Source organism: Dermacentor andersoni, chromosome 9 (genome assembly GCF_023375885.2).
Source record: "Dermacentor andersoni chromosome 9, qqDerAnde1_hic_scaffold, whole genome shotgun sequence".
NCBI lineage: Eukaryota > Metazoa > Arthropoda > Arachnida > Ixodida > Ixodidae > Dermacentor > Dermacentor andersoni.
The window spans coordinates 1,223,876-1,250,008 of NC_092822.1; the positions used below are offsets into that span (position 1 = coordinate 1,223,876).

The following is a 26,133-nucleotide window of genomic DNA, read 5'->3' on the forward strand; positions in this document are numbered from 1 at the left end:
TCGCATTTCGCCCCCATCGAAACGCGGTCGCCGTGGCCGGGATTCGATCCCGCGACCTCGTGCTCAGCAGCCCAACACCATAGCCACTGAGCAACCACGGCGGGTGTTATACTGAATAAACGACTGAGTTAGTTTTCAAGGGCATTGTCTAGCTTATAGAACGATTCTGAGGGATGTAAAAGGCCCTCAAGGTACCACTCTTTGGATGCCTCTGGTGGAAACTGTCTGGGGATATTGCCTTAATTTTTATGGTCCTTCGCAGTCTTCACAATTTGTGGGCAAAACACGCCTTCTCGCCACATAACCTGCAATGTAATAAACTAGCCGTGCGTCGCTGCGGTGCTCAACATAACTTTAGTGGTCCACAGCATCTCGCCCTCGAATGGCGGAATGTCGGGAGGAACACTCCAAACCAGGCGACGAGACCAACTGACAGCGGAGGGCGCATGCCAGCGCGGAAGTAGCACGCCGTAATACCACGCCGCGAGCAGCAGCGCCACGTTCCCCCTGGTGGCATCGGTGCGCAAGGGGGTCATGCGCGCCCGAAGGAAAGCGCCGCCGGTATTCACACCTCCCTTTCTAGCCACCCTACCCATGATGGTTGAACGATCGCAGCGCCAGATTAATCTAGGTATACTAATATGAAACTCTATGACAAGTACCGTTCCGTCTGTCACAATGATTCATTTTCTACTAGAACAGCACGTGAAAAGCTGTTTTAGCTTTATTATTACGCGAAAACATGTTTTGTTTAACTATGAGAACTTGTTATTGTGTGTACGACTACATGTTACGTAAAAAGTATCAGCGGGCCGCTAAAGTTGGAGGACAGACGACAAGGTTCGCGCTCGCTTTGAAACAGTTGGTCGTCTGTTCTTGCTTTTCTTCGCTTGGTCATACATCGTGGGTGAGTTAAGATGTAATATAGGTGAATGGAAACATTTTATGAAGATTTTACTTTGATAACGCATTATTTGCGTAGCCATATCCACGTTTTAGACGAAGCCTCTTACAACACCAGCCAACACGAGCCTCGCAGACACATATACCGTCACAATGCCTCCTTTACTAGATGCCTGCCGCGTCGCTAGTCTTCCCATTGGAGCGGAGGTTCCCGTAGTTACAGTGTACTACTATCTAGTACACTGTACCGTAGTTCAGGGTAGTCGCGGAGAGACGGCGCTCGCAGCCGACCCACTTCCTATTGCGGAGGAAGTGACGATTACTAGGCTGGCGCGCGCTCGACCAATGGCTTGACGAGAGACCGTGGGTCCTGCCTCCGGGATCGCAGCAGACGCCGCGAAAATCTCGGAGGCAGGGCTACGTGATTTAGGTTTGCAGCGGCCGCCGCAGCTAGCGCTCGCAGCCGACCCGGGTAAACCCGGGTGGGAAAGAGTAAAGAGGAGAGGGGCAGGAACCAGCTTCTCGGTTCACGCCATAGAGTTTCTCACTATAACACCTAGAGGGTAATCTGGCGCCACCGTCTATGGGAGTTTCTTAAGGGGGCACCGTGCCGTCATATGGGAATGACGGTATATGTGTCTGCGAGGCTCGTGTTGGCTGGTGTTGTAAGAGGCTTCGTCTAAAACGTGGATATGGCTACGCAAATAATGCGTTCTCAAAGTAAAATCTTCATAAAATGTTTCCATTCACGCATATTACATCTTTACTCACCCACGATGAATGACCAAGCGAAGAAAAGCAAGAACAGACGACCAACTGTTTCAAAGCGAGCGCGAACCTTGTCGTCTGTTCTCCAACTTTAGCGGCCCGCTGATACTTTTTACGTAACATGTAGTCGTACACACAATAACAAGTTCTCATAGTTAAACAAAACATGTTTTCGCGTAATAATAAAGCTAAAACAGCTTTTCACGTGCTGTTTTAGTAGAAAATGAATCATTGTGACAGACGGAACGGCACTTGCCAAGGGCGTCTTCAAGGTGTCCTGTCTCTACGAGAACGATGCCAATCCGAATCCACAACATACCGGCATTCCCAGCGTGCGTCTAATTGTCGTACAGAAATCCCTCACGTGACCTGATCCTAGGTGCCTAGGGACAGCATCGTTTAGGGATTTTTGAGAAGGCGCGATGCTGGCGCCGAGCGACGCCGTGGCGTGTTCGTCCTCGGCGTGATCGTTCTCTGGACCGCGCGTTGTTCAACATTGCTCATGTAATCGTGCGTGCGTTGCTTGTGTGTTGGTTGTAGGTTCTGTGTTACTTGGCGGAAAGCCGTGAGTAGTGGCGGTGCGGCAATGCGGCTTTGGCCTCGATGAGCTCTGGCACTACATAATCTGCGTTGTGTGACCCCACGTGCTTTCTTGAGAACCCGGCGGTGGTGACAATTGAAATATCGAAGTGGCCTAGCGCCTCAGCAGCGAAGTTCTGCGAACCGCGATGTGGCGTCGCCGTGTCCGACTTTGCTTAACGGACATCGAGCGATGTGCTGCTCGCTGCAAGTCATGTAAATGCAACTGCGTCGACCGCCCACTGTTCAGCGCTGAATGTGTGTTTGGTGTGCTGTGCTTGAAACGAGTGGTGCAGCCGTGCAGCGGAGGTGGCGGAGGAGCAGAGTGGCTTAGGGTTTGCGCGTTCACAGACATGTGCTCCCGTCTTGGTCTCATTAGCGGCTGACGCGGGATTGTGGCGTGCTAGCTCCTTGCCTAGTATGAAGTTTACGACGCTAACACACAGCATGTTCACGTTTTTCCGCGCAATATGTCATTTGCATGACGGCCGAGTTGAAAACGAGACATATAGTGGTCTTTGCGTTTGTGTGTTGTAAATTACTTTCTATTGTGGAAGTTCTGAGAGTCTTATTACGCAAGGAGTGCGAACGTAAACATAAACACATATGTGTGTCTGAAATTTTGAATTACCCATAATACCCTTTACGACTGATAAGTGGGCTACACGGCCTGTGTGAATCAGCTACCGTATGTTGCGGCGCTCTTTCGTGTGGTAGACTGATGCATGGTGCGCGTTTATTTCTGTACTGTTGTAAAAACCATTTGTTTATTCACTCAATACAAATGTACGGCTTCTTCGCCGCAGTACAGCTTAGTTACGCGGTGAAGCATACTAGAAGTGGGAGGGGGCCGTTATCAGCCAGCATAGTATGTCCACTTAGGTGACCTGAGAGGCGGCGGGTGCGCGAGTGTATAATTTAAGAACTCTTATTATGTCCAGTGACAGTGGAGATCATTAACTGTAGCACCAAAGTAGTGGACCACTACCAGAACAAAGGCATGTAGTATGCCCATCTCAATTCTTGTGCTTATGCCAGTCTTATTTTTTACAGCAATAGCTGCTATGGGCTAACTCCCCTGGTTGTTCTGATGTCTACTGGTGTTGTCACTGGAATTCCCGAATTTCTTGCGAGAATATTGCAAATAAAGTTCTCATTGTGCTGCGAGGATTTAAACATACGATCAAAAGAGTGGCAGTCCACAATTCTACATTTCAGCCACTCTGCTGAAGGTACAGTCGTGGTGAATACTGATCCTGGAGAGCGTGATCTAGCCAACAGGTGCCTAGATTGGCTAACACCTGCTCAATGTCTGCATACTGTATATAGAGCTGGCATCCACACCTTCAAGTTCTTGCAAATCACCTTCCCACTTGTGAAGGCAGTCCTATGTTAAGTTTTCTTCTTGCATGTGATGACAATGATTGGGTGCATCTGCTTCATTAATCTTCTTCTAGTGCTTGGCTTCTCAGATTTACTGGATGGAGCTGTTGGTGTCTTGTTTTCCTCAAGCAAAGCGCGAGACATAGCAATGCGTAGCCCAAATATAGATTTGAGAAAACCAAAACGAATTCAGCAGTAAGAAGCTAAAGGGTTGTTTTGGTGTAGATCAGTGGCTAAGTCCGGATATGAAAGAGGAGGAAGAAAAGCCGAGTCTTTCCACTTCAACACTGAGGCACAACTCCCACAAATAAATAGGACTCTTACTTATTTTACTTTTTTAAGGAGATTACCGACTTGCATTGGCAAGTGTTCACAACACTTCAGCAAACACTGCATGAACTAAGCTTCCTGTGCATATTTCACCAGCTACTGCATCATTGTTTCACATTATGAGTGAAACTGCAATTTTCTTTATGCCACAACTTGCCCAATTTTGTGTTTTGCAGTGGGATGTTAGCAGTGCTAATAAGGCACCTAAATACTCCGATGAATAGTCATACAGAGAAAAAAGAAGTAAGAAAGCAGTGGCGTTTTGTGCGTAGACTATGCATACACCTGGTGCTCTTATGGTCATTTTTTCCCTATCCGCTCAGCCATTCTAAACATGAAAAGTTTATACACAATTAGTTTATATACAGACCACAACTAAACCACAGGTATCGTTGGTAAGCAAAGTATATTTATTCGGTGACATTTTCTGCAGCCCTGCTATTGAGCTTTCCTTCCTTCCTTTTCAGCTGTGCAGGTTCACTAAGAAGTGATGATACAGTTTGACAATTTTAATCATTGAAAGACTTAGTGAAACCTTTTTCGGGTTGTTTTTTCTTGGTTTCAGACTCTGCACATTACATTTTAAGGCATGTTTTCTGTGTTTGTTGCTTTTTCTTTATGGGTAGGGCATGTCAACATTTTTTACACCATTTCAAGTATGTGGTGCCATAAACTGTTCTTAGATGAAGTCTTGCCCTTTCATTCTGTACAATATGATATCGGTTTTTTGTGTCCAAGGCCGTTTTACAGCGTGATTGTAGCATTTTGCTAAGTTTTGCCTCTGTCACCCAAGCTTGAAAGATTGCTACCCACTGGTGGTGGCATGACACATGCCACACATGCCACGTTTCTTTTTCAATAAAAGGAAGTCTGTCACTTATCCTGTGCACTGGTTGCCTTTTGTCTCTTTGAATTGCAATTTGTTGCCTATATTTGCTCTTTTGTTGCATTTCAGATTAGGAATGGCTATCATAATTGACATTTAACCATATTGCACACAATGTGGATGATATATAATTGCAATATATGGCCACCATAAATATAATAGAAGTTAATAATTCAAGAATAGTGCCTTTGCATGGTGGTCCAGCCATGAATTGTGGCTATAAAGTACCAGCGCTGCAGATAGCACTGCTTGTGCAGAATATAGTGCAGCTCTACTACTTTCAACCATCATTGTTTTTATCTGCATTTCTATAGCTCCAGTTTCTGTGAACAATACACATCCGGTGGAAGGGTGGCTTGCACCTGCAGTTGGGTCCAATGAATAGCCAAATTTCTGCCCGTTTTCATGTTACTAGCATATTAGTAAAGGCAGTCGTTTTTGTAGTAGCCTGTTTGCCCAGTGTAGAAGCCGCTGCAGGGTGTCGGGATCTCATACACATCTTCAGCTTTGCAGGGGACACAGCATCTGGCACATAGTTTGTCACAGGCCATGTATTCGGGGCAAGTTGAGTTCACTCACTAGCAAAGGGAGAACCAAGCTTGTCGGATATGAAGTAAACCGCCTGTATACTCGGTGGCCTTCATTTCGTGTGACATATGTGGTTATAGCGACCCTTGTTTTAAGCACTTCTTGTCTAGCAGCGGTCGTTTGCTTTTTGAAACACTCAGGATAGCTTTCAGCAAGCTGGACAGGAATAACGCTGAAAAACCAGCAGATGTTAATTGTCGCACTTATCATGCGAAGCTTCATACAGTATGATGAGGGCGTAAATAAATGAGGGTGTTCCTCAAGGCCTTGTAGCACATGTTGCGAGTTTGGAGCAACATGATGTATAGCACTTTTTTGATCGCATGCTATAGGTTTAGCAAGTGTGGCCATGGTTGAAGTGCAGTGCAAGGTCAAGAAAACAGATATCTATGAGCAGCACCCTGGTAAGGAGACTCTGGGAAAACTAGTGGGAAGCCTGTTGAACATCTGGTTGACCCACTTGCTGGCTCCACCAGGCAAAGTATAATAAAGAGAAGGAAGTCATCAACACATCAGAAGGTTTTTACATATAAACACTGTGCTAAGGTCATAACATGCCAACAAGTCTTAGTGCGCAGGCTATGCACGACCAACTGCATATGCCTTCTGTTCGGACATTGCTCATTGTAACTAACAAGGATGGAGTGGACAAAAAAAGAACAGCAGCTCCATTAATTTAGTTTCACTGGTATCGACTGTGTTTTGTAAGCGTACATTGCCATACTCCCCAATGCCTTCTTGGGTGACATCAGCAAAGACCAGCTTGAGGCAAGGGGTAATAGACGTCTTTACAAGCTAAAAATGCATGAATGCATGGAGAGCACATTGTGTCCAAAAAGTAGGCACTTCACAGGGGCACTGGAGAAGGAACAGGTTATTAACAGTGGGCAAAGACAAGCTACTAAACACCCAACACTGTTGCCATGTAATGACCTCTGAAACAATCCCTCTTAAAGAGGAAATCATCTTTGTGTATCCATAAAGAGGGCAGATGGGCAAAGCCCCTTCAGTAATGCTGCCAGCTTCAAAAGCCTATTTTGCACATCCTGAATGCTTCCTTCTTAAGACTTTGCTGGGTGCAAGCATTCTACTGTCCAAAAGCTGTCATTGAGAGCACTGTTGGTTTGGTGGCAATAAAGTTCAGAAGCAATTGCAACAAACCTCCCTTCCTAGTTGGCCTGGATGCTCACGGTGCTTATGAAACAGCACCATGAGGCAAGCAAGGTGAATGGATGCCTCCAAGCCCTTGTTCGTTTATCACACTGTTCTGTTAGTAACAACCATGAGACTTGAAACCAACAAGCTCAAGCTCAGCACTCGCATGGTTACTGCGGAGGATTCATAAAAAGCACAAAAACAGAAAACTCAAGGGAAAGGATAAAGCACCATTTAACACTTAGTATTGCTACAGCCCACCCCCTTCTTTTATTTTGTCTGGTCGTGCTACATCTTTTTACTATATATAGGCATGAACTTAGGTGATGTTCCCAATCAGTGTCCAATATTTATATACACTATGTGCTGGTTCAATGATGTTCAAAACACTGCAATGGAAGCTTCAAGTAGAAAAGGTGCCTGGAAGAAAGAAAAAAAGCTGTGCTGCAACCATCTTGGCAACATCTTGTCCCCTTAATAAAAGTTGTGCTTTCATATCAACTTGAGCCCTCCAGTTTAGAGTAAAGTACCAGTGCGCATATGAACAATGAATCAATTCTCAAAGAGTATGTGCAGTCCAGGGGCAAGAATCCGCATTGTGCTCCTGCATTGAAGGTGAATAACACGTACCATAATGGCGAATGTGCTTTAGTAAGCTTCATTGCAATATTAATTTGTAATGTACAAAGAATTGTCAATGAAGCTTACCACGAGCACAGATGCACTTGCAAATTATGTCACAATTGAAAGTAATGAGCAAAGTGTAAAACTATGTGCCCTTTCCATTCTTAGTATGCTTTACTGCACGATGCTTATTTACACCCCTGTATTGCGGTGTAGCAAGCTACAAAAGAAACGTTGCATAATTAGGCTTTTTACGATTATCTTTCTCGCAATACACTATTATTTCGCGGTGAAGCCTAAGCAATGTACTGCAGTGAAGCATACTAAAAGTGAAAAGGGGCCACTGTCACTGGACATAATAAGACTTCTTCAATTATACACTTGCGCAGCCACCGCCTCTCAGGTCACCTAAGTGGACATACTATGCTGGCTGATAGCGGCCCCCTCCCACTTTTAGTATGCTTCACCGCGTAACTAAAATGTACTGCGGCGAAGAAGCCGTACATTTGTATTGAGTGAATAAACAAGTGGTTTTTACAACAGCAAGAAGTAAACGCGCACCATGCATCAGTCTACCACACGGAAGAGCGTCGCAATATACGGTAGCTAATTCACACAGGCCGTGTAGCCCACTTATCAGTTGTAAAGGGTATTATGGGTAATTCAAAATTTCAGACACACATATGTGTTTATGTTTACGTTCGCACTCCTTGCGTAATAAGACTCCCAGAACTTCCACAATAGAAAGTAATTTACAACACACAAACGCAAAGACCACTATATGTCTCGTTTTCAACTCGGCTGTCATGCAAATGACATATAGCGCGGAAAAACGTGAACATGCTGTGTGTTAGCGTCGTAAACTTCATACTAGGCAAGGAGCTAGCACACCACAATCCCGCGACAGCCGTTAATGAGACCAAGACGGGAGCACATGTATGTGAACGCGCAAACCCTAAGCCACTCTGCTCCTCCGCCACCCCCGCTGCACGGCTGCATCAATCGTTTCAAGCACAGCACACCAAACACACATTCAGCGCTGAACAATGGGCGGTCGACGCAGTTGCATTTACATGACTTGCAGCGAGCAGCACATCCCTCGATGTCCGTTAAGCAAAGTCGGACACGGCGACGCCACATCGCGGTTCGCAGAACTTCGCTGCCGAGGCGCTAGACCACTTCGATATTTCAATTGTCACCACCGCCGGGTTCTCAAGAAAGCACGGGTCACACAACGCAGATTCTGTAGTGCCAGACCTCATCGAGGCCAAAGCCGCATTGCCGCACCGCCACTACTCACGGCTTTCCGCCAAGTAACACAGAACCTACAACCAACACACAAGCAACGCACGCACGATTACATGAGCAATGTTGAACAACGCGCGGCCCAGAGAACGATCACGCCGAGGACGAACACGCCACGGCGTCGCTCGGCGCCAGCATCGTGCCTTCTCAAAAATCCCTAAATGATGCTGTCCCTAGGCACCTAGGATCAGGTCACGTGAGGGATTTTTGTACGACAAATAGACGCACGCGCATTCCCATGCATACCACAGCGCAGCAGCGCCAGATTTCCCTCTAGGTAATGTAGTGAGAAACTCTATGGTTCACGCGGCAGGCATCTAGTAAAGGAGGCATTGAACGTCATTCCCATGACGGCACGGTGCCCCCTTAAGAAACTGCGTGCGTCTATGTGTCGTACAAAAATCCCTCACGTGACCTGTTCCTAGGTGCCTAGGGACAACATCGTTTAGGAATTTTTGAGAAGGCGCGATGCTGGCGCCGAGCGACGCCGTGGCGTGTTCGTCCAACACCCTCTAGACTAGCTAGTCTAGAGGGTGTTGGTTCGTCCTGCATGCGTCTATTTGTCGTACAAAAATCCCTCACGTGACCTGATCCTAGGTGCCTAAAGACAGCATCGTTTAGGGATTTTTGAGAAGGCGCGATGCTGGCGCCGAGCGACGCCGTGGCGTGTTCGTCCTCGGCGTGATCGTTATCTGGACCGCGCGTTGTTCAACATTGCTCATGTGACTGTGCGTGCGTTGCTTGTGTGTTGGTTGTAGGTTCTGTGTTACTTGGCGGAAAGCCGTGAGTAGTGGCGGTGCGGCAATGCGGCTTTGGCCTCGATGAGCTCTGGCACTACAGAATCTGCGTTGTGTGACCCGTGCTTTCTTGAGAACCCGGCGGTGGTGACAATTGAAATATCCAAGTGGCCTAGCGCCTCGGCAGCGAAGTTCTGCGAACCGCGATGTGGCGTCGCCGTGTCCGACTTTGCTTAACGGACATCGAGGGATGTGCTGCTCGCTGCAAGTCATGTAAATGCTACTGCGTCGACCGCCCACTGTTCAGCACTGAATGTGTGTTTGGTGTGCTGTGCTTGAAACAAGTGGTGCCGCCGTTCAGCGGGGGTGGCGGAGGAGCAGAGTGGCTTAGGGTTTGCCGGTTCACAGACATGTCCTCCCGTCTTGGTCTCATTAGCGGCTGTCGCGGGATTGTGGTGTGCTAGCTCCTTGCCTAGTATCAAGTTTACGACGCTAACACACAGCATGTTCACGTTTTTCCGCGCTATATGTCATTTGCATGACGGCCGAGTTGAAAACGAGACATATAGTGTTCTTTGCGTTTGTGTGTTGTAAATTACTTTCTATTGTGGAAGTTCTTGGAGTCTTATTACGCAAGGAGTGCGAACGTAAACATAAACACATATGTGTGTGTCTGAAATGTTGAATTACCCATAATACCCTTTACAACTGATAAGTGAGCTACACGGCCTGTGTGAATCAGCTACCGTATGTTGCGACGCTCTTTCGTGTGGTATACTGATGCATGGTGCGCGTTTATTTCTGTACTGTTGTAAAAACCATTTGTTTATTCACTCAATACAAATGTACGGCTTCGTCACCGCAGTACATTTTAGTTACGCGGTGAAGCATACTAAATGTGGGAGGGGGCCACTATCAGCCAGCATAGTATGTCCACTTAGGCGACCTGAGAGGCGGCGGGTGCGCGAGTGTATAATTTAAGACCTCTTATTATGTCCAGTGACAGTGGCCCCTTTTCACTTTTAGTATGCTTCACCGCAGTACATTGCTTAGGCTTCACCGCGAAATAATAGTGTATTACGAGAAAGATAATCGTAAAAAGCCTAATTATGCAGCGTTTCTTTTGTAGCTTGCTACACTGCAATACAGGGGTGTAAATAAGCATCGTGCAGTAAAGCATACTAAGAGTGGAAAGGGCACATAGGTTTACACTGTGCTCATTACTTTCAATTGTGACATAATTTGCAAGTGCAAACAAGGACGGCAGGGACACGACACCACAATGTGCATTGCGGTGTCTCCCTTCCGTCCTTGTTTGCTGGCGCTAAATATGCTCTCATAATTTAATCCATTTTTTTAAAATTTCGCTTTGAATGTCATATCCACTTACAACAAATCTAGAGAATGACTTCAATTTAGAGATATGCATTCCCAGCATTTGCGATGAAATGCATTGGTGTTCCGTAATTTACTTTCCTTCTATATATAAAATGGGTTTTCTTAAAAAGCGGAACAACAGGGCATTTTTATTTTAAGTGTGACAGCGCGCATCTCAGAACTGCTGCTAGCTTCAAAATTTGCTTGAAGTGTATGTGTCTAGTGAAATCTCTTGCTTCAGTTCGTGTATTGCACTATGTGCGCTAAAGTAGTTAGTTCGAAAGGTGATTATGGAACTTTTAGTAACGAGTTAGTTATCCATTTTGAATTTCAGTGTAAGTAACGTCCGCGTCTTCGGCTAATCGTAGGGCCATACTTTATCACAAGACATCCGGTATTTTTGTCTGATTACAGGCTGCTATGGTGTTGGGCTGCGAAGCACGAGGTAGCGGAATCGAATCCTGGCCACGGCGGCCGCATTTCGACAGGGGCAAAATGCGAAAACACCCGTGTACTTAGATTTTGGTGCACATTAAAGAACCTAGCTCAGGTGGTCCAGATTCCCGGAGCCTCCACTATGGTGTGCCTCAATCGGATTGTGGTTTTGGCACGTAAAACCCCATAATTAAATTTTTATAAATTACAGGCTTGCCATGTACTTGAATGGAGCATTTATACCAAAGGTAATGTGTGAAGGGCACGTTTAACGTGCCCCATTGTAACATGTGGCTGCACCGAGCTGACAAACGGTTCGTTGCATTTCTCAATTAGCATCGCTTCCGTCTGAAAGGGCTTTTCTCTCTCTCTCTTTTTAAATGCGTGAGGATTTCGCTGCTTACACAACGAGAAAAAACTGTCCGTCCGTCCAATAAGACGATCGCTTTCACGAAAGGGCCCGCAGCAATGGGCAAATTCACCTTCGTGCTGCCTCTCGCTTCAATGTAAACTGAGCGGCAAGAATACAGCGCTTACGAAGCTCAACTTGCCGCCATCGCAGATCGCTTACAAGATTAGGGCCCGTGCATCTCCCTTCAACGCGAGACTGTCTCCATCGCAGGTTGCTTTCGAGGAAAGGACTGCGCGATACGCAGCTGCTGCTAGACTATGGTTCGATGCGGATGGATAAGGCGCTAAAGAGCGATAACCGCTTATAATGATCGGAACATAATCAGTGTGCCTGCCACATCTGCCGCCGCCACCTGTAGCAGTTTTCTGCCATCATGATTCACCTTGCGCCGCCGTTAGCAGCAGTTCGCGTAGCCGCATCGCTGTCGTTAGGATCAGGATTCATAGCATCACATAATGGCACAGGGCTGCCTGGAGATAAGTGGCACAATGCTTACGCGTACCTCTACCATTCCCAGAGGAGTCTCTGCGTGACTTTTTTTTCCGGATGGGGGGCTCTGGTTGCAGTTTTTGAGCCGTCCAACCTCTGCTGACAAAATATCCGGCATGCAAGCAGTTTTCAAGATGCTCAATTAGTACACATGTGTGGATGACTTTGGCTATTAGCGACTTTGCTATACTGTCCCGAGCACCCGTGTAAGGCACAGGTTCTCAGAATCCACATGCCAGTCAAATTGAAACCTTGCGATTGTGACGAACAATGCCAGAAACATTGCATATTTAATTCCATCATCAGCAGAGTCACTGATTCTCATAAATCATGATACGGAATAGTGTTTTGTGCTTTAAAGGAATCATTAACCCACGGATAATGTATAATGTAATGCTATAAGATATGGTCATATCTTATAGCATTAAAACACCTTGTACTATGACGTCAGAATAATACATACTGTACGGTTTAGCCGTCGCGAGATAGAAATTGCGATACATGCCCCGTCATCTTATGGACGGGCATTTCTTTTATCTGTGAATTTTGCAGAGGTGCACACGTACACGTACAGCTCGCCCCCATCGTACGGCCCTTCCTTGTACCCGTGTGGGTTCGCTGGTTAAAGAAATTCCACCAGGCCAGCAACACGTTTCCACACTGTTGTTAATTGCTGCTTCGTTTCTTGTTTGCCTTATTTTATCAGCTCTTCATGGTATGGCCGGTGAAGTGTTGCTCTCCTACAGCAATAGCATATATATATAATAACGAGATCTGGACAGAAATTGCAATCTTAAGGTTGTTGCAAACGTTTAGCATAGCGCTATGCATTGTTCTATACCTGAATGCAGCTTTTTACGCACAAGATGACAAATAAGAGGCTAAGGCCCACAAGCGCGGACTTACAACAGTGTGTTATTTTGAAGAAAATGACCACATATATAGCAGAAACTGCAACGCATCACATGTGCGCCGCCTGCACAAAATTCCTATCTCTATGCAAGAAGGATAACTCCTTGCTGGAAAGGGCCTCAACGAGTATTTTAGTACAAGGGTTAGTATTGTGCTACCTGTGCCATAGACAATTTAAAAATTTGGTTCAGTTAAGAAAGTGTCATGTAGAATGACAACACACACACAGTGGTGGTTTTGCTGCTACAATTGCTCGAATCTGCTACATTCCATTAAAGCTTCTCCAGGATGAGCAGCGCTGCGCAATCTCTGAGGCTACGGCGAAGATGAGTTGTGGTCGGTGCCAGATGGCGGTCGCTACCACCTAATGCAAAGAGTGTCGTGACATCTGCCATTCACAAGGCTAAATGAGCTGTATAGTCACTGAGCTAATCTAATCCAGTACCACGTACCAGCTAGTACGTGCTCGCGCATTATGAAGGAAGGAACCTCCATGTCGCGCATACCTGCATGACCATACAGTTTCTCACTACATTACCTAGAGGGAAATCTGGCGCTGCTGTGCTGTCGTATGCGTGGGAATGCCAATATATTTTGACTTCGCATTGGCATTGTTCTCGGAGAGCCAGGCAAGCACTGTTCCATCTGTCAGAATGATTAATTTTCTACTAAACCCGCATGTAGAAAGCTGTTTTAGCTTTATTATTACAGAAAAACATGTTTTGTTTACCTATGAGAACTTGTTAATGCATGTACAATGAAACGCGAAAAGTACCAGCGGGCCGCTAAAGTTGAAAAACAGACGACAATTTGTGCTCACTTTGGAAGAGTTTGTCGTCTGTTCTTGCTTTTCTTCACTTGGTTATGCATTGTAAGTGAGTAAACTTCACTGGATGTAATATGCGTGAATGGAAACATTTTATGAAGATTTTAGTTGAAGAACACATCATCTGTGTAGCCATATCCACATTTTAGACGAAGCCTCTTACAACACTAGCCAACACAAGCCTCACAGACACATATACCATCATTCCCATGATGACACAGGGGCGCAGCGCCCCTTAGGAAACTCCCATGGGCGTCTTGCGCTGGAGTTTGAGGTATAGTAGCGGCGCCTGGTGGCGGCGCGGGAAACGACATCTGGGTCGTACCAGCTTGGGTCGTATTGAACCCTGGCTGTGGCGAAGCACGTTTCTAGGCCGAGTTCTGCGTCGATTCGCACTTTTTTCTGCCCTGTTGCGAGTGCGAAAAGGCTCGTCACTTCTCACAGACCACGCCGACCACACTTCGAGCTCGCCGCAGCCTATAGTTTAACGAAAACGGACTCTCCGTGTGCCGTGGGACGTAATGCTGGGAGCAGAAGGAATCGGTGACGCCGATCCGGAGAGACCTAGCCCAGCCTCGAAAAGGCGTTACCGTCATTACTTCTGCGTCGTGGGCTGCCACGAACAAGAAGGCCTGAATCTCAACATCAGATTCTGCCGTTTTCCTTCAAGGCCTCACGAAGTGGAGCGTCGGGCGCGCTGCATAGCTGCAGTTCGTCGCGCTGAGTAAGCGAAACTTCGCGCCATGCTGACTGCTTCGACTGTCCTGAAGCTTGCTTGATTATCTGCATTCTAAAGTTCGGTTTTTGCACCTACAGTCCCGACAGCAGACCGACATAGCAGCAGGCATGGCTGGTAATTCACGATTCGAGACCAGGCCACAGCGACAATTAACAATTCGACCGATGCGAAGTGGTGAAGTGACCAGGTGTGTGCAAATTAGCACAAATGGTCGGGCTCATTCGATGACAATTCACTACTCCACTACGAGCAGCACAGGTTAAGAGAGTTAAATGCGCTCATCCTTGATCTCAAGCCAGCACGTTGAGGCAGCGCAGCAAGGCAGTATTGATTGCAGCACATCGATGTTCGAGCGCTGTCATTAAAAGCTACATCAAGCGAGCAGCGCGCAAGCTCGCGCTGCAGCGCGATTCGCACGTACGTGCGAGTTACTAAAAGGGACAGATGGCCGCTACTACAACGCAGGCATAACTACTTGTTTAGCGGCATGCAGTCAACAAAGATCGCAGGAGGCCCGCCGTTTCGCGGCATGTCGAAAGACCGCTGCTGTCGCGGCGCGTACGTACGATCGTGCGCTCGAGCAGTTCGTACATCCCGGCGCGTACCGTCGTGTGCTCGAGCAGTTCCGTACACATGATGCCTGCTTATCGCTGCTGTGGATTCATTTATAGCAAGCATTTCCTCGCGTTTGTGCGCCTGAATCTAGCAGCTAGCGTGCAAACCTTGCCTGAAGTTCCACTTCGTACGCGACTCGCTTCACTTGCGTTTGACACGGTGCTAAAACTTCGCCGCCTAATTCTTGAACGGCGTACACGTATTCGGCACTGCATAATTTGTTGCCTTTACGCAGCGTGCCACCCCTGAAAAAAAATCTTCGGCGCCCGATATTCGCTGCAGGCCATGAAACAACACAACCGAAAGTGGCGGGTCCATATTGTAAACGTGCTTTCCGAAGCAGACGACCGAGCTTGGTACGACCCATTTTAGCACAGAGAGCGCTTTTTAGCACCTTTTTCGCAGCGCCCCCTGGGCAATGCAAGAGCCCCATAGACGGTGGCGCCAGATTTCCCTCTAGGTATTATAGTGAGAAACTCGTATGTGTATGACTGTTCCGCCATTAAGGTCTGTGTGCCATAATAACGAGTTTGGCGTAGTTCAGGATGAAATTCTGTCAGGCCTAGTAGTATGTGCTCATTCTCTGATGCGTTGGTGGTGCGTCATGCATTCGTACTTACTACTGGTGATGTGGCCTTGGTGGGAGAGGTCATCGTCAACCTACAACGCACACTTCACGCGTTCGGCACGGCAGCTGTGTCATGGTGCCCTCAGTAAACTGAAACTTACTCCCTCGCCTGTTATCAGCTGCTTTGCTGTGTTGCATTTATCTGTGTGTGCTCATAACACAGCGGACTTCTAGCTCAACCATTTTACTAGCTGCAGGACTTTAGTACGAAAGTGAAATTGCTCGATTAGCTATTAGCATTCCACGTGACTCTATTGCCGTGAATCTCTTTGTGCCTTTGTGTGGCTCGCTTTACCGCTCCGGACGAGCCGTATTTTTTAGAGTGAGCTGGTTTACTCAGTATGGCTGCGGATGGTAGTAATTTGTTCGTGAGTGGTCGCGTGCGTCAGTTTTCTTCATCAAGAAGAATAGCAATGGTGCGCGCCGGTACTCCGGAACCGTTTCTGATGCGTAGGAATAGTGTCCAGCCGATAACTATTCAAAATTATTGTTGACTGGTACAACATCAGCTACAAAGCTCTTGACCATTACCACCAGTGCACATTATTAGATTCGTCGGACGGTCCTACCGCTGTCGACCAGATGTAGGAGTCATCGGACTATCTCGCCGCTGCCACCATTTGAAGGAGATGAAGGTCGTAGACAGGAACTCGGTGAACAGGATTTATTTACATATTAACAGTTTAAGCAGGATACATTGGCAGACTAGCGCAACTCCCATATGGAGCCCACAAAACTAACATACAGCAAACAGTTTACGAGCACACAGCTCACTAGTACATTTCTAGTATGACAGAGCACTCAGCTCCCGACACGAGCACGACACGAGCACACACTAGCAGCCGGCAAACGCTGCTTATAAGCCCTTGCTCGACGTCATAGTTCGACGTCATTCAAGATGACCCGCCTTTTTGGAAGATGAGGTGTGTCGACTTGGAGGATGAGGGCTCACATACACGTGCCGCACATACACACAGGTGAAAAGGCCGGACAGTTCTCGGTACTGCCCAGCTTTCAGTGCCGACGTCAGAGGGCTTCGTAGAACTGCTTTGTCCCGGGTGGCTCGGCCAAGTACCAATTTCCTGAGTTGATCGCGCGCCACGTGGCTGCCGGCCCTTCGCAGTTCTCCGAAGGGCGCCCTGTCTGGTGGGCTTGGAACACGTGCAGCGGGCTGAAAGCTGGCACGTTGCCACCCCGTACGGCCATTCTTAACAACATAGAAAGGAACTTAATGTGATGGTTTGAAGCAGTGATATGACTGGCCCATTGCGCATGTCCACGTTTTGTCTCGATTGTGCGTGCTGTTACCGGCAAGCTAAATCTGCCGCTAAGTAGGTTGGTTGAGCTTACCATTGAGGTGAATATGCGAGAAGGTAAATACGTCATTGCGGCCTCCATAATGAAGTACAAAAAAGATAATGACAAAAATGCGTATGCCGCACATACAGGGCACACTTATCAATTTAATTATTTAATGGAGCAAAGAACATAAGTACACACAACAGGACGTTCCATCCGTGTGTTCTCTGAAGTTCAACTTCATTATCGAGGCCACAATGACATACCTACATTCTCCTGGCATCGTCGCCTCAATGGTAAACCCAAGCTACTTAGCGGTAGATTTAGCTTGCCAGTAACAGTACACTCAATTAAATTGAGACTAAACATGGACATGCGCAAGGGGCCAGACATATCACTGCTTAAAATCTTTACATTATTAGGCTCCTTTCTATGCACTGGTGGGAATGGCCAAGAGCTTTGTAGCTGATTTTGTAGCAGTCAACAATAATTTTGAATGGTTATCGGCCAGACACTATTCCTACACATCAGAAATGGTTCCAGAGTACCGGCACGCACCATTGCTATTCTTCTCAAAGATAACCGACGGCTGCAACCACTCAAAAACAAATTACTACCATCCACGGCCACACTGAGAAAACCAGCGCACTCAAAAAAATACAGCTCGTCCGGAGCAGTAAAGTGAGCCACATAAAGGCACAAAGAGATTCACGGCAATAGAGTGACGTGGAATGCTAATAGCCCATTCAGCTATTTCTCTTTCACACTAAAGTCGTTCAGCTAGTAAAATGGCCGAGCTACAAGTCCGCTGCGTTATGAGTACACACAGATAAATGTGACACAGCAAAGCAGCTGATAACAAGCCAGGAAGTTTCGTTTGCTGAGTGCACCATGATACAGCTGCCGTGCCAAACGTGCGATGAGTGCATACTGGGTTAATGAACACCTCTCCCACCAAGGCCACAACGCCAGTACGAAGTATGAATGCATAACGCACCACCAATGAATCATGGACTGAGCACGCACAGCCCATTACTATGGCGAACATAGCATGATGGCAGAGCGCTCACATGCTCGATATGGAGGTTTCTGAAAGCGTGTGAAGGACATATTGTAAAATGTTTTTTCGGCGTGGTATAGGTAAGCCGTGTGCAAACTGTGACTATGTTTACCTGAACAAAAGATGCATCTTACAAAAGTGCTTGAAGCAGCATGTGTATGATGCGAAAATAAAAAATGTCGCTGGCGACATACTTGCGGAGGACGTGGCAGCCTCTAACCATGATATTGGCCTTGGATAAAACTTTCGTTATCGTCAACAATCTGAATTTCATGTCAGTATCCTGGGTGCTTCCTATCCCACTACACAAAAAGGCTGAATCGCAGCAATGGCATTATTCTGCATGCATACACAAGATGCCTAGGTGGAATTTCTAGCACTTAGTGTTTGCAAACAAAGCTTCCGTACAAATGAGTGGGAGCTCTTATCAGTCACATGCTATCAAATCTCTTTATAACCACGTTGAAGGGGAGCCTAAATTCATTATATTCATTACTGCAGTTCACTGCATTGCATGCGTAATGAAGTGCACAAATTTGAACTTGCATAGAAGCCGGCCTTGCGGCCAGTAGAACCGCTACATGGCCACGTGCGCTGAACAGAAAGCAGCAAAAGAAATTTCAGCGTTCCTCAACACACAACTTCTTAGCATCTGACATGATTGCATTTACGATAGCTGCATTCTGTTTCAATGTGATAGTCTTTCATTTCCACTTTCAATTGGCTTGCCTCTAGCATTGCGAAATGGCAGCGCGTTTGAGTAGGTTGCACGCTGCGATGCCAACGTTTGTCGTGTTCGAGCAGCACGGGCCACACAAGGAGGCGTGGCTTCTGAGATTGCATCGGTACAATCTCCGAGGCCACGCCTAGCTGCACTAGCCTGAGTGGTACCGCAGTTGGAGAAATTGTGATGGTGATACTCAGCCTCTGCTTATGCACAGCTACGTGCAGGTGAGAAGGAACAGTGTTCGACGGTGCATTCAACGCAATTACCTAAAACTTTCGGCACCGAATGTGTACCATACCCCACGGAATGCAATTGAGTCTGCAAAGGTCAGGCATTTCTTGTTTCGAAGACAAATCAAGTTTGTATTTCGGAGACAAGTCATGTTCGGCAAATCTATTGGCAGGATAATTTTACTTCGTTGAAAGAAGGTTTTAAAACATGGATATCTACGGAGATTTCAACTGGGATTTCACTTTGTTACATCCAATAATCGTTATGTCCCATTTCGTTACAACGAAGTTTCACTGCAGTGCAACATGTGTTAGTTAATATCTTGTCTTACCTTCTAATTACAGGTGACAAATCTGAGCTCAAGCAACATAAGGAACAAACTACATTGTCTGCAGGTGCATCAGCCTGTGGAACTGCCTAAGCCAGCTCCCTGAATCATGAAGTGACCAATGTGATAACATAATCACAAAGCAAATCTTTAGACGGTGCATTAGAAATGTTTTGCTTATGTAGTGATGTTATTGATCTGATTTATCAAAAATTCTTGGAAACCTTTGGCCGCTTGAGCGCTTCATTTGTGTGATTAATCACCCTTAATGTTAAGCGTGGCTTTAACATGTGTTGTCACCTTTGTGGCCTTGCCAGTATTTCATTGGTGCTATGGTGGGTTGTAAGAAATGGGCCATAGGCATTGGTTCTGTCGGTGCAGCCAAACTTTTCAATACTGCGAGGATTAGGAGCATTGCCACTGTTTTGTACATTTAGCCTGTCAGGAGTCACTCAATTTCTTTTTAATTAATGCTATAGTGGAAGGGTGTATTGTGTTCCTAAATTCATGTGTGTGCCAAACATCCATGGAAGAAAAACTTTTGTGATAGTATTGCTGAAGTCTGATATTATTCCATTCACAAATCTCGAACAATGTTGACAAGGAAAATGATCTTGGGTCTTGCCAGACCATCGCATATGTGCAGTGTATGCCGTTTCTAGCCAGATCACTGAATCTCAGCATCATTTCGTTGGACAGTTGATCTGGAAGGAAACCGAAATTGGATTGCTATGTTATGACTGAATTTTACCGTCAAGAGACTACTTAAAATGTCACCTTTGTGCTAGTGCTTCCCCTGGCAATGGTGTTCCCACTGTAAATTGACAGGTTTGTAGGTCTTGCTGTCATTTTTGCAAGTACTCCCTAGCCCAATGAACAAGTGGTACTTTTCGATGGATTTTTAAGGTGCTGATGCTTGCAATGAATGTTAAATATGCCTGACCAGAAGTGCTGCCACTTGAAGATCTTGAATGGTTTGTACATTCGTTAGCTTGGGGCCTTAAAGGGAAGCTGAAACGGTTTTCAATTTCCATGAATTGCTGGGATTGGGAAGAACAGACCTAATAATTTACGGCTCCGTAATTTTTTTCTTCGTTTTATTGATATAAGGGGCGGAAATCGCTTTCTAAATCACCCCCGCAGACACGCCCCCATCGCTTCCCGGAGCGCCGGGTGAGGTGGTTGCCAGAGGAGAGAACCGGCGAGAGTGACGTCACTGGCGGGGACCGAGCTGCCGGACCGGCGTGCTGGCATGTGCTGGCATGCCTCTTTCCGTCCTACGCTTTACTGAACGACGCTATGAGAGATCTGCCGCCGCCGCCGCTCACGTTTGTTTTTTTTTTTTGCGATTTTCGTAAACTGTTCTTTCCTTCTGTGCTGCGTGAGTGCCTACAGCCAAGGCCGCCCAACATGCCCTCGTTCTGTGCAGCATTCGGCTGCGCGAACACAGGCGGGCGAGACGATGTGGTGTTTCACAGGTTCCCGAAGGACAAGAAGCTTGCAGCGCAGTGGGTCCGTGCGGTGAGGAGAGATAAGTTTGTGCCGATGAAATCAACTGTGCTGTGCTCTTCATCTTCCATCAATACGCAGCACATGCAGGTGCACCTAGTTTAATGAAAGCCTGATTAGACCCACATTGATGCACTCGAGAAATGCAAACATTCGCAGCCATTAACGTCTGGTAACACAGTTTTAGCGTAGCCGGATAGCCTTACGACAAATGCGGAAACGCGTTGTTGCTAGCGTTGCTATACTCCGTTTCATACATCAGGTGCAACGCTGTGGAGGCTTGAGATACTTCTTGCAGTGGCTGCGTTCGCACTTTGAAAAAGTTCGGTGTTGCTTGACCCGATTTTTGAGAAAATTTTCCATATATAAGCTCAGTTCTGAATGAAAAAAGGAAAGAATTTACCCATAGAAACAATCCGTGTACTTATACGGCTGCTAACACATTCTTTTAAATAAATTTTCTTTTCGGTATTTTTTAATTGCGGCCCGTCGCGGCAGCTTCACGTGCATGCTCGCGCGAGCAAATGCCGCTGGCACGCTGCGAAGCATAGACGGAAACGCGCGCAGTAATAAATTTTGGTGACCGGACTTCGTGCGTAGCTTCCACAGCGTTGTACCTGAGGTATGGCATGGAGTATAGGCTTGCCTAGGGACATTCCACGTACGGCTGCAGTTATCGTGTTTACCACACGGTGGTGCTAAAACTGCCTAATATCTTTATGTCAACACTAGCATGGAGCACGCATACCGATTCTTGATCGAGCCACAATCGCAAAGTTGTCGAACCATAGTATGAATATTGCACATATAATACCTCTGGCCATCTCTGGATTTGTATGATAAGCAACTTCCATGACTGTACCCCGCAGCACTGCATGTGCGCGCTTTGAAACGCGGCACTTATGTTCGCGATTGTGTATCAACACTCAAAAAACCACGGTACTACTTTAGACAAGCAGGTGCTTGTCGTCGCGGAATTGCACCCGTGTTTACAATCTAATGAGAAGTTAGTGCTTCGGCATTCTTCCAGCAGCAAGTTCCCAGTGACACTTTAGCGCATTTTTTCTCCCGGCATTGGAACCTGCAGCTACATGAAAAAAAAAAAAAAAAGAAAACGAAAAGAAACATAAGTACCAGCTAAGATTTCCAACGCGCGAGAAGGTGCACACATCGCTCTCGCTGTTGGCACACTCTACATCGTCGTTGCCGCCATCGTTTTCCGTATCGGCTGTCGGTTCGAACATGTACGGCGAAAATACAAGCTGTCCAAGACAGCGAGGACGTTCCATAATGCTTAAAACTCAGCTATGAAGCCAGAACAGAACAGCGTGCTACGCTCTGAAACAGCGGTGCCGACCGGCGACTGCCGCCAATGACGTCACAGCGGCCCTGACCAATCACGAGCAACAGCGGCGTTCGCGCGATGCCCTGAGGCGCTGGTGCGCGTTTTCTTGGAAAAACAGCCGCTTGCGTTTGTTTCCGCCCTTTTTGAACCAGATATTCGTGTTCAGGGGACTCAAAACTGTAGAATGCTGCAGAGAACTCTTTTAGAAAAGTGTTTCAGCTTCCCTTTAAGTGACCTGTCACTCAACAAATTGCTTTACTAAAATATAGGGCTATGGTACACAAATATTGACTCGAAGGTATCGTACCTTGCTCATCAAGTTTGTTTAGTCTGTTGGGAAAACATTTTTAGGACAGCTACACCTCTCGCAAAATTTCTTATGGCCATTTTTAAAACTGCTATGAGACGTTTTGCAAGACATTTCATAGCAGTTTCCAAAACAGCTACGAAACATCTAGCTGTTTTTAAAATGGCTACAAGATGTCTTGCAAAACGTCTTATATCCCTTATTTGGTGGTGCATTAGACAGTCTTCACGATGGCTACAAGACATTTTAAGACATCTGACAAAGTTTTGGTAAAATGTCTTCAAGTCTTAAATATCTTGCCAAGACGTCTTGTAGACGGCTAATAGACCAATGTGTGTTCAGTGAGTGTGGTGTTGTCGGAAGCACAGCGCACCCTTTTAATAGACAATAACCAAAACACGCCACCGTTCCTTGTTACAGACTGCGATCGTATACATTTTCCGGCTGCTAGATCCTATATAAACAAGAAAAGGCACGAGGCACGTGATCGAGAACAGTATATAGTCACCCGTCTCACGTGAGAACGATGGCGCGCAGTTTATTCTGGTACGAGCAAATCTCCGCCCAGGTCGTCGCAAACCACATTCACAGCTATTGCCGCCAAACCTATTGCGACAAGCATCTTCACCTATTTGTTATAACAGCGCGAGTAGTAGTGCCATTGGTAGTGTACTGGACACTTTTAGTAGGCGACAATCCAAACACGCTGGGCATCACGTTTCGCTTTGGCGGCATCCGGCATCATCCACCAGCTCAATTTTGTTTCGGTTTCCCATCGCCCCCTTAAAACACCACGCAATTGGAAAACAAATGCGTTTCGGGCCGCCGGAGCCCTGCCAGCTCGGTGTGTGTTGATGTCTCGTGCTGCAGCGATCTCTGCGACACTTAGCTTTATGTAGATGTTAATAATAGTTGAGTGCCATTTGCTAGTCACTTCGGATTGTACGTCTTTCCCAGCTTTTCAGAAACGTATGAAAGGTTATACTGTATATCACTGTCACTCGGAATTGTCGTTCATGCAAACTGCTATTATATTTATACTCAAAGAGCACCACCATAGACTTATCTGAAATGGGGGCCCAGTTATCAAATGACAACTTAAGAACTTGAATAAAGTTCTTAAGTTTTCAGGCGTTCAAGACAAGGACCGCAGACAACAGAATTGACGGAATCAATATATTGTTGCCTTTACTTTTTTTGGAAAAGTAAAAAAAAAAAAGTATGTGCAGCAAATGGTTTTACGAAGGAATTGATGTTCGGTCAGTTTGTTTAAATACATACAAGATTGTGAAAACCCAAACTAAGCAACCACTGGAATGTCTTGAACAGCACACTAGAAAAACATTGCAACATTTTTTATTCATGCAGAACAATCAGTTACAAAAGTGATGGCTAGAGCTTCATAACAAAACACTTGCCGAGCCTCGTTAAAAAGGACCTCTGATTAAAAAAAAAAAACAATCATCAAAAGTGAGTTGTCTATCTTACAGTAGCTTTTTTTTCAAATGTTTGCCCTAAAACACACCATTCCCAAATAAGAAAGCAGGAGGAACTATGACTGAGCCCACTGGAACAAAGCTGCTTACACCTGTTTATTCCCTTAACTATGCCAAAACCATAGATGGATGCAACAAAAACTAAGCATATGCAAAAATTCATTGTCTAGCAAAATAACATCAAACCGAGTAAATGGAAAAGAAACTGAAAGGAGACTAATTTAGTCGCAACACCTCCACCAATGAAATTAATAGGTCAGTGAGACTAAAGGTACATATGTGGGCTAAAAATAAGAAAGCAAGTAAGTTTTTTTGTTGTTTAAAGTAAAGCACAGAAGGGTAGTCTACAGAGTTTCCTTGCCCTTCCACATAAACTAACAGTGCAGCAAGCTCAGCTTTCTTTTCATTTAAAAAATAAATTGCAGCACGAGCTTTCAAATTTGTGCAAGGCAACACTGTACAATTACATGGTCCTGAAACCTTCATAAAAAAAAGCATGGCTTCAAAAAATGACTTTGGGTGGGGGGGATCTAGGTACAGGATTGTGGCACAGCCTTTCTTCCCACCTCTGATCGAAGAAGTATAAATAACTTAATTGGGCAAAACGCTTCCTGCTACTAGCATTCCATGTTTCAGGCTTTGTGGCATCATTTACTTCTTCCAGGATGTGAAGCCCAGGTGCAGAGTCCAGATGATGAAGTGGAGCCGCACAGCCAATTTTCGTCCCTACCAGACACCTGCAGGGATATTTTTGTGGTAAAAACATATTTTCAGAACTTTTGGGATTAAACTGCTGGCTGTAGAAAACAATCCATTTTCACTTGTGTTTTACCTGCACTTATGCAGTAAAGAGCAATTATACTGAAGCATGGAAAATTAAACAAAGCTTTTTTCATAGCACTTTCACAACTCACCCAAAGACGCAGATCTATAAGGCTATGAGAAGGTAGTGGCAGACTTAAGAGGTTAATAGGAGTGACAACTAAGACTGCACTAAATAAGGCACATCAATTCATAATACCTAGAAGTGGCCCAGTTGTGCACCCCTTGTTCCAGCCAATCATCAGAGAATGCTATGCCACCTTTCCTACGAGGCTTCTATAACACGATATCTTCAAGCATCATCCTCTGCAACAGCAATGATGACAACACTGACAGAACTTTGTGGAAAGCCTATGCCATGAGTAACTTAAATATGCATCCAAACAGGTAATGTTTGATGGCTGCTACGAGCTTCAGCAACTCGGCCTATCATTACTATTCTGCTGCAACTTCCCCATGAACCACCAGGTCAAGCTGGTGCACGAGACTATTGCAAACTGAAAATATGTTGTAAAGCTAAAACATGCTGTTTGGCAAAATTGTATAATCCAAGCTCATAGCCTAACACAGTGAACTTTAGTTAATTTGACTTTGGCTAATTTGATTTATTGGTTAATTACATTGTGACTGAAAGTCCTGGTCAGTTGGTCAGAACTCGTGTTCATCTTTGAACCCTCGAGTTGGCCCTCATCCGAACTTAACTTGCCACAACTCAATTGGTGACCCCACTAGTGACCCCAATGGCTGCAGTGTCAGTCTTGAAGTTAGGTGCTAGGAGACAGTGAATGCATTGAAGACATGGCATCTCCAGCTGAAAATGCCTATTCTTGGCCTGCTCCAGCAAAATGTTTAATTGAAAACGGCTGTTCATAATGAATAACAGCTCTATTTACCCATTTCTAATGCACCTTTCTTCCATGAAAATTGGTCCGCAAATTGCCTATGCAATGCCGTCCGATACGAAACTGTAACCTTGTTTTTTGCATTCGTGGCAACCGTATGAAACAGCATACTATCATAGCCAGCATTACTACTATTGCAGTCAGAAGACAAAGATAAGTTTTCACATAATGCACTACTTTCAGTTTGGTTAGGAAAGCCCGTTAAATAAAAAATAAAAAAGCAAAGTTATTCCTGCTAAGCTAGCAGCAACAAATTTGTGTGGTGTTTTCAGCATTCTAGAGAATCGTATTCGTTGCAGGATGAACTAGCAAAGTGATTAGGCTAGGCGAGGGCCAACTTCTCATTTGCGATTGTTACAACGTAGTTCGATCAATAAGAAATATCAAATGTGCAATAGGCTGGATAAAGGACAACT

General features: G+C 45.8%; 1 protein-coding gene and 1 long non-coding RNA gene across 6 annotated transcripts in view; one reads left to right on the forward strand and one right to left on the reverse strand.

The window, feature by feature from the left end:
• Nucleotides 1-9,074: 9,074 nt before the first annotated feature.
• Nucleotides 9,075-23,931, forward strand: LOC129383731 (uncharacterized). Its single transcript, XR_008611590.2, has 2 exons — nt 9,075-18,130; nt 19,353-23,931. It is a non-coding gene; the product is annotated as an uncharacterized lncRNA (long non-coding RNA).
• Nucleotides 23,838-26,133, reverse strand: part of LOC126526910 (stromal membrane-associated protein 1) — a 173,212-nt gene continuing 170,916 nt past the window's right edge. For all 5 annotated transcript variants that reach the window (XR_008611586.1, XR_008611587.1, XM_055068417.1 and 2 more), the window contains one exon: nt 23,838-24,730. The gene's annotated coding sequence lies outside the window, so the exon portion shown is untranslated. The remainder of the gene's footprint in view (nt 24,731-26,133) is intronic.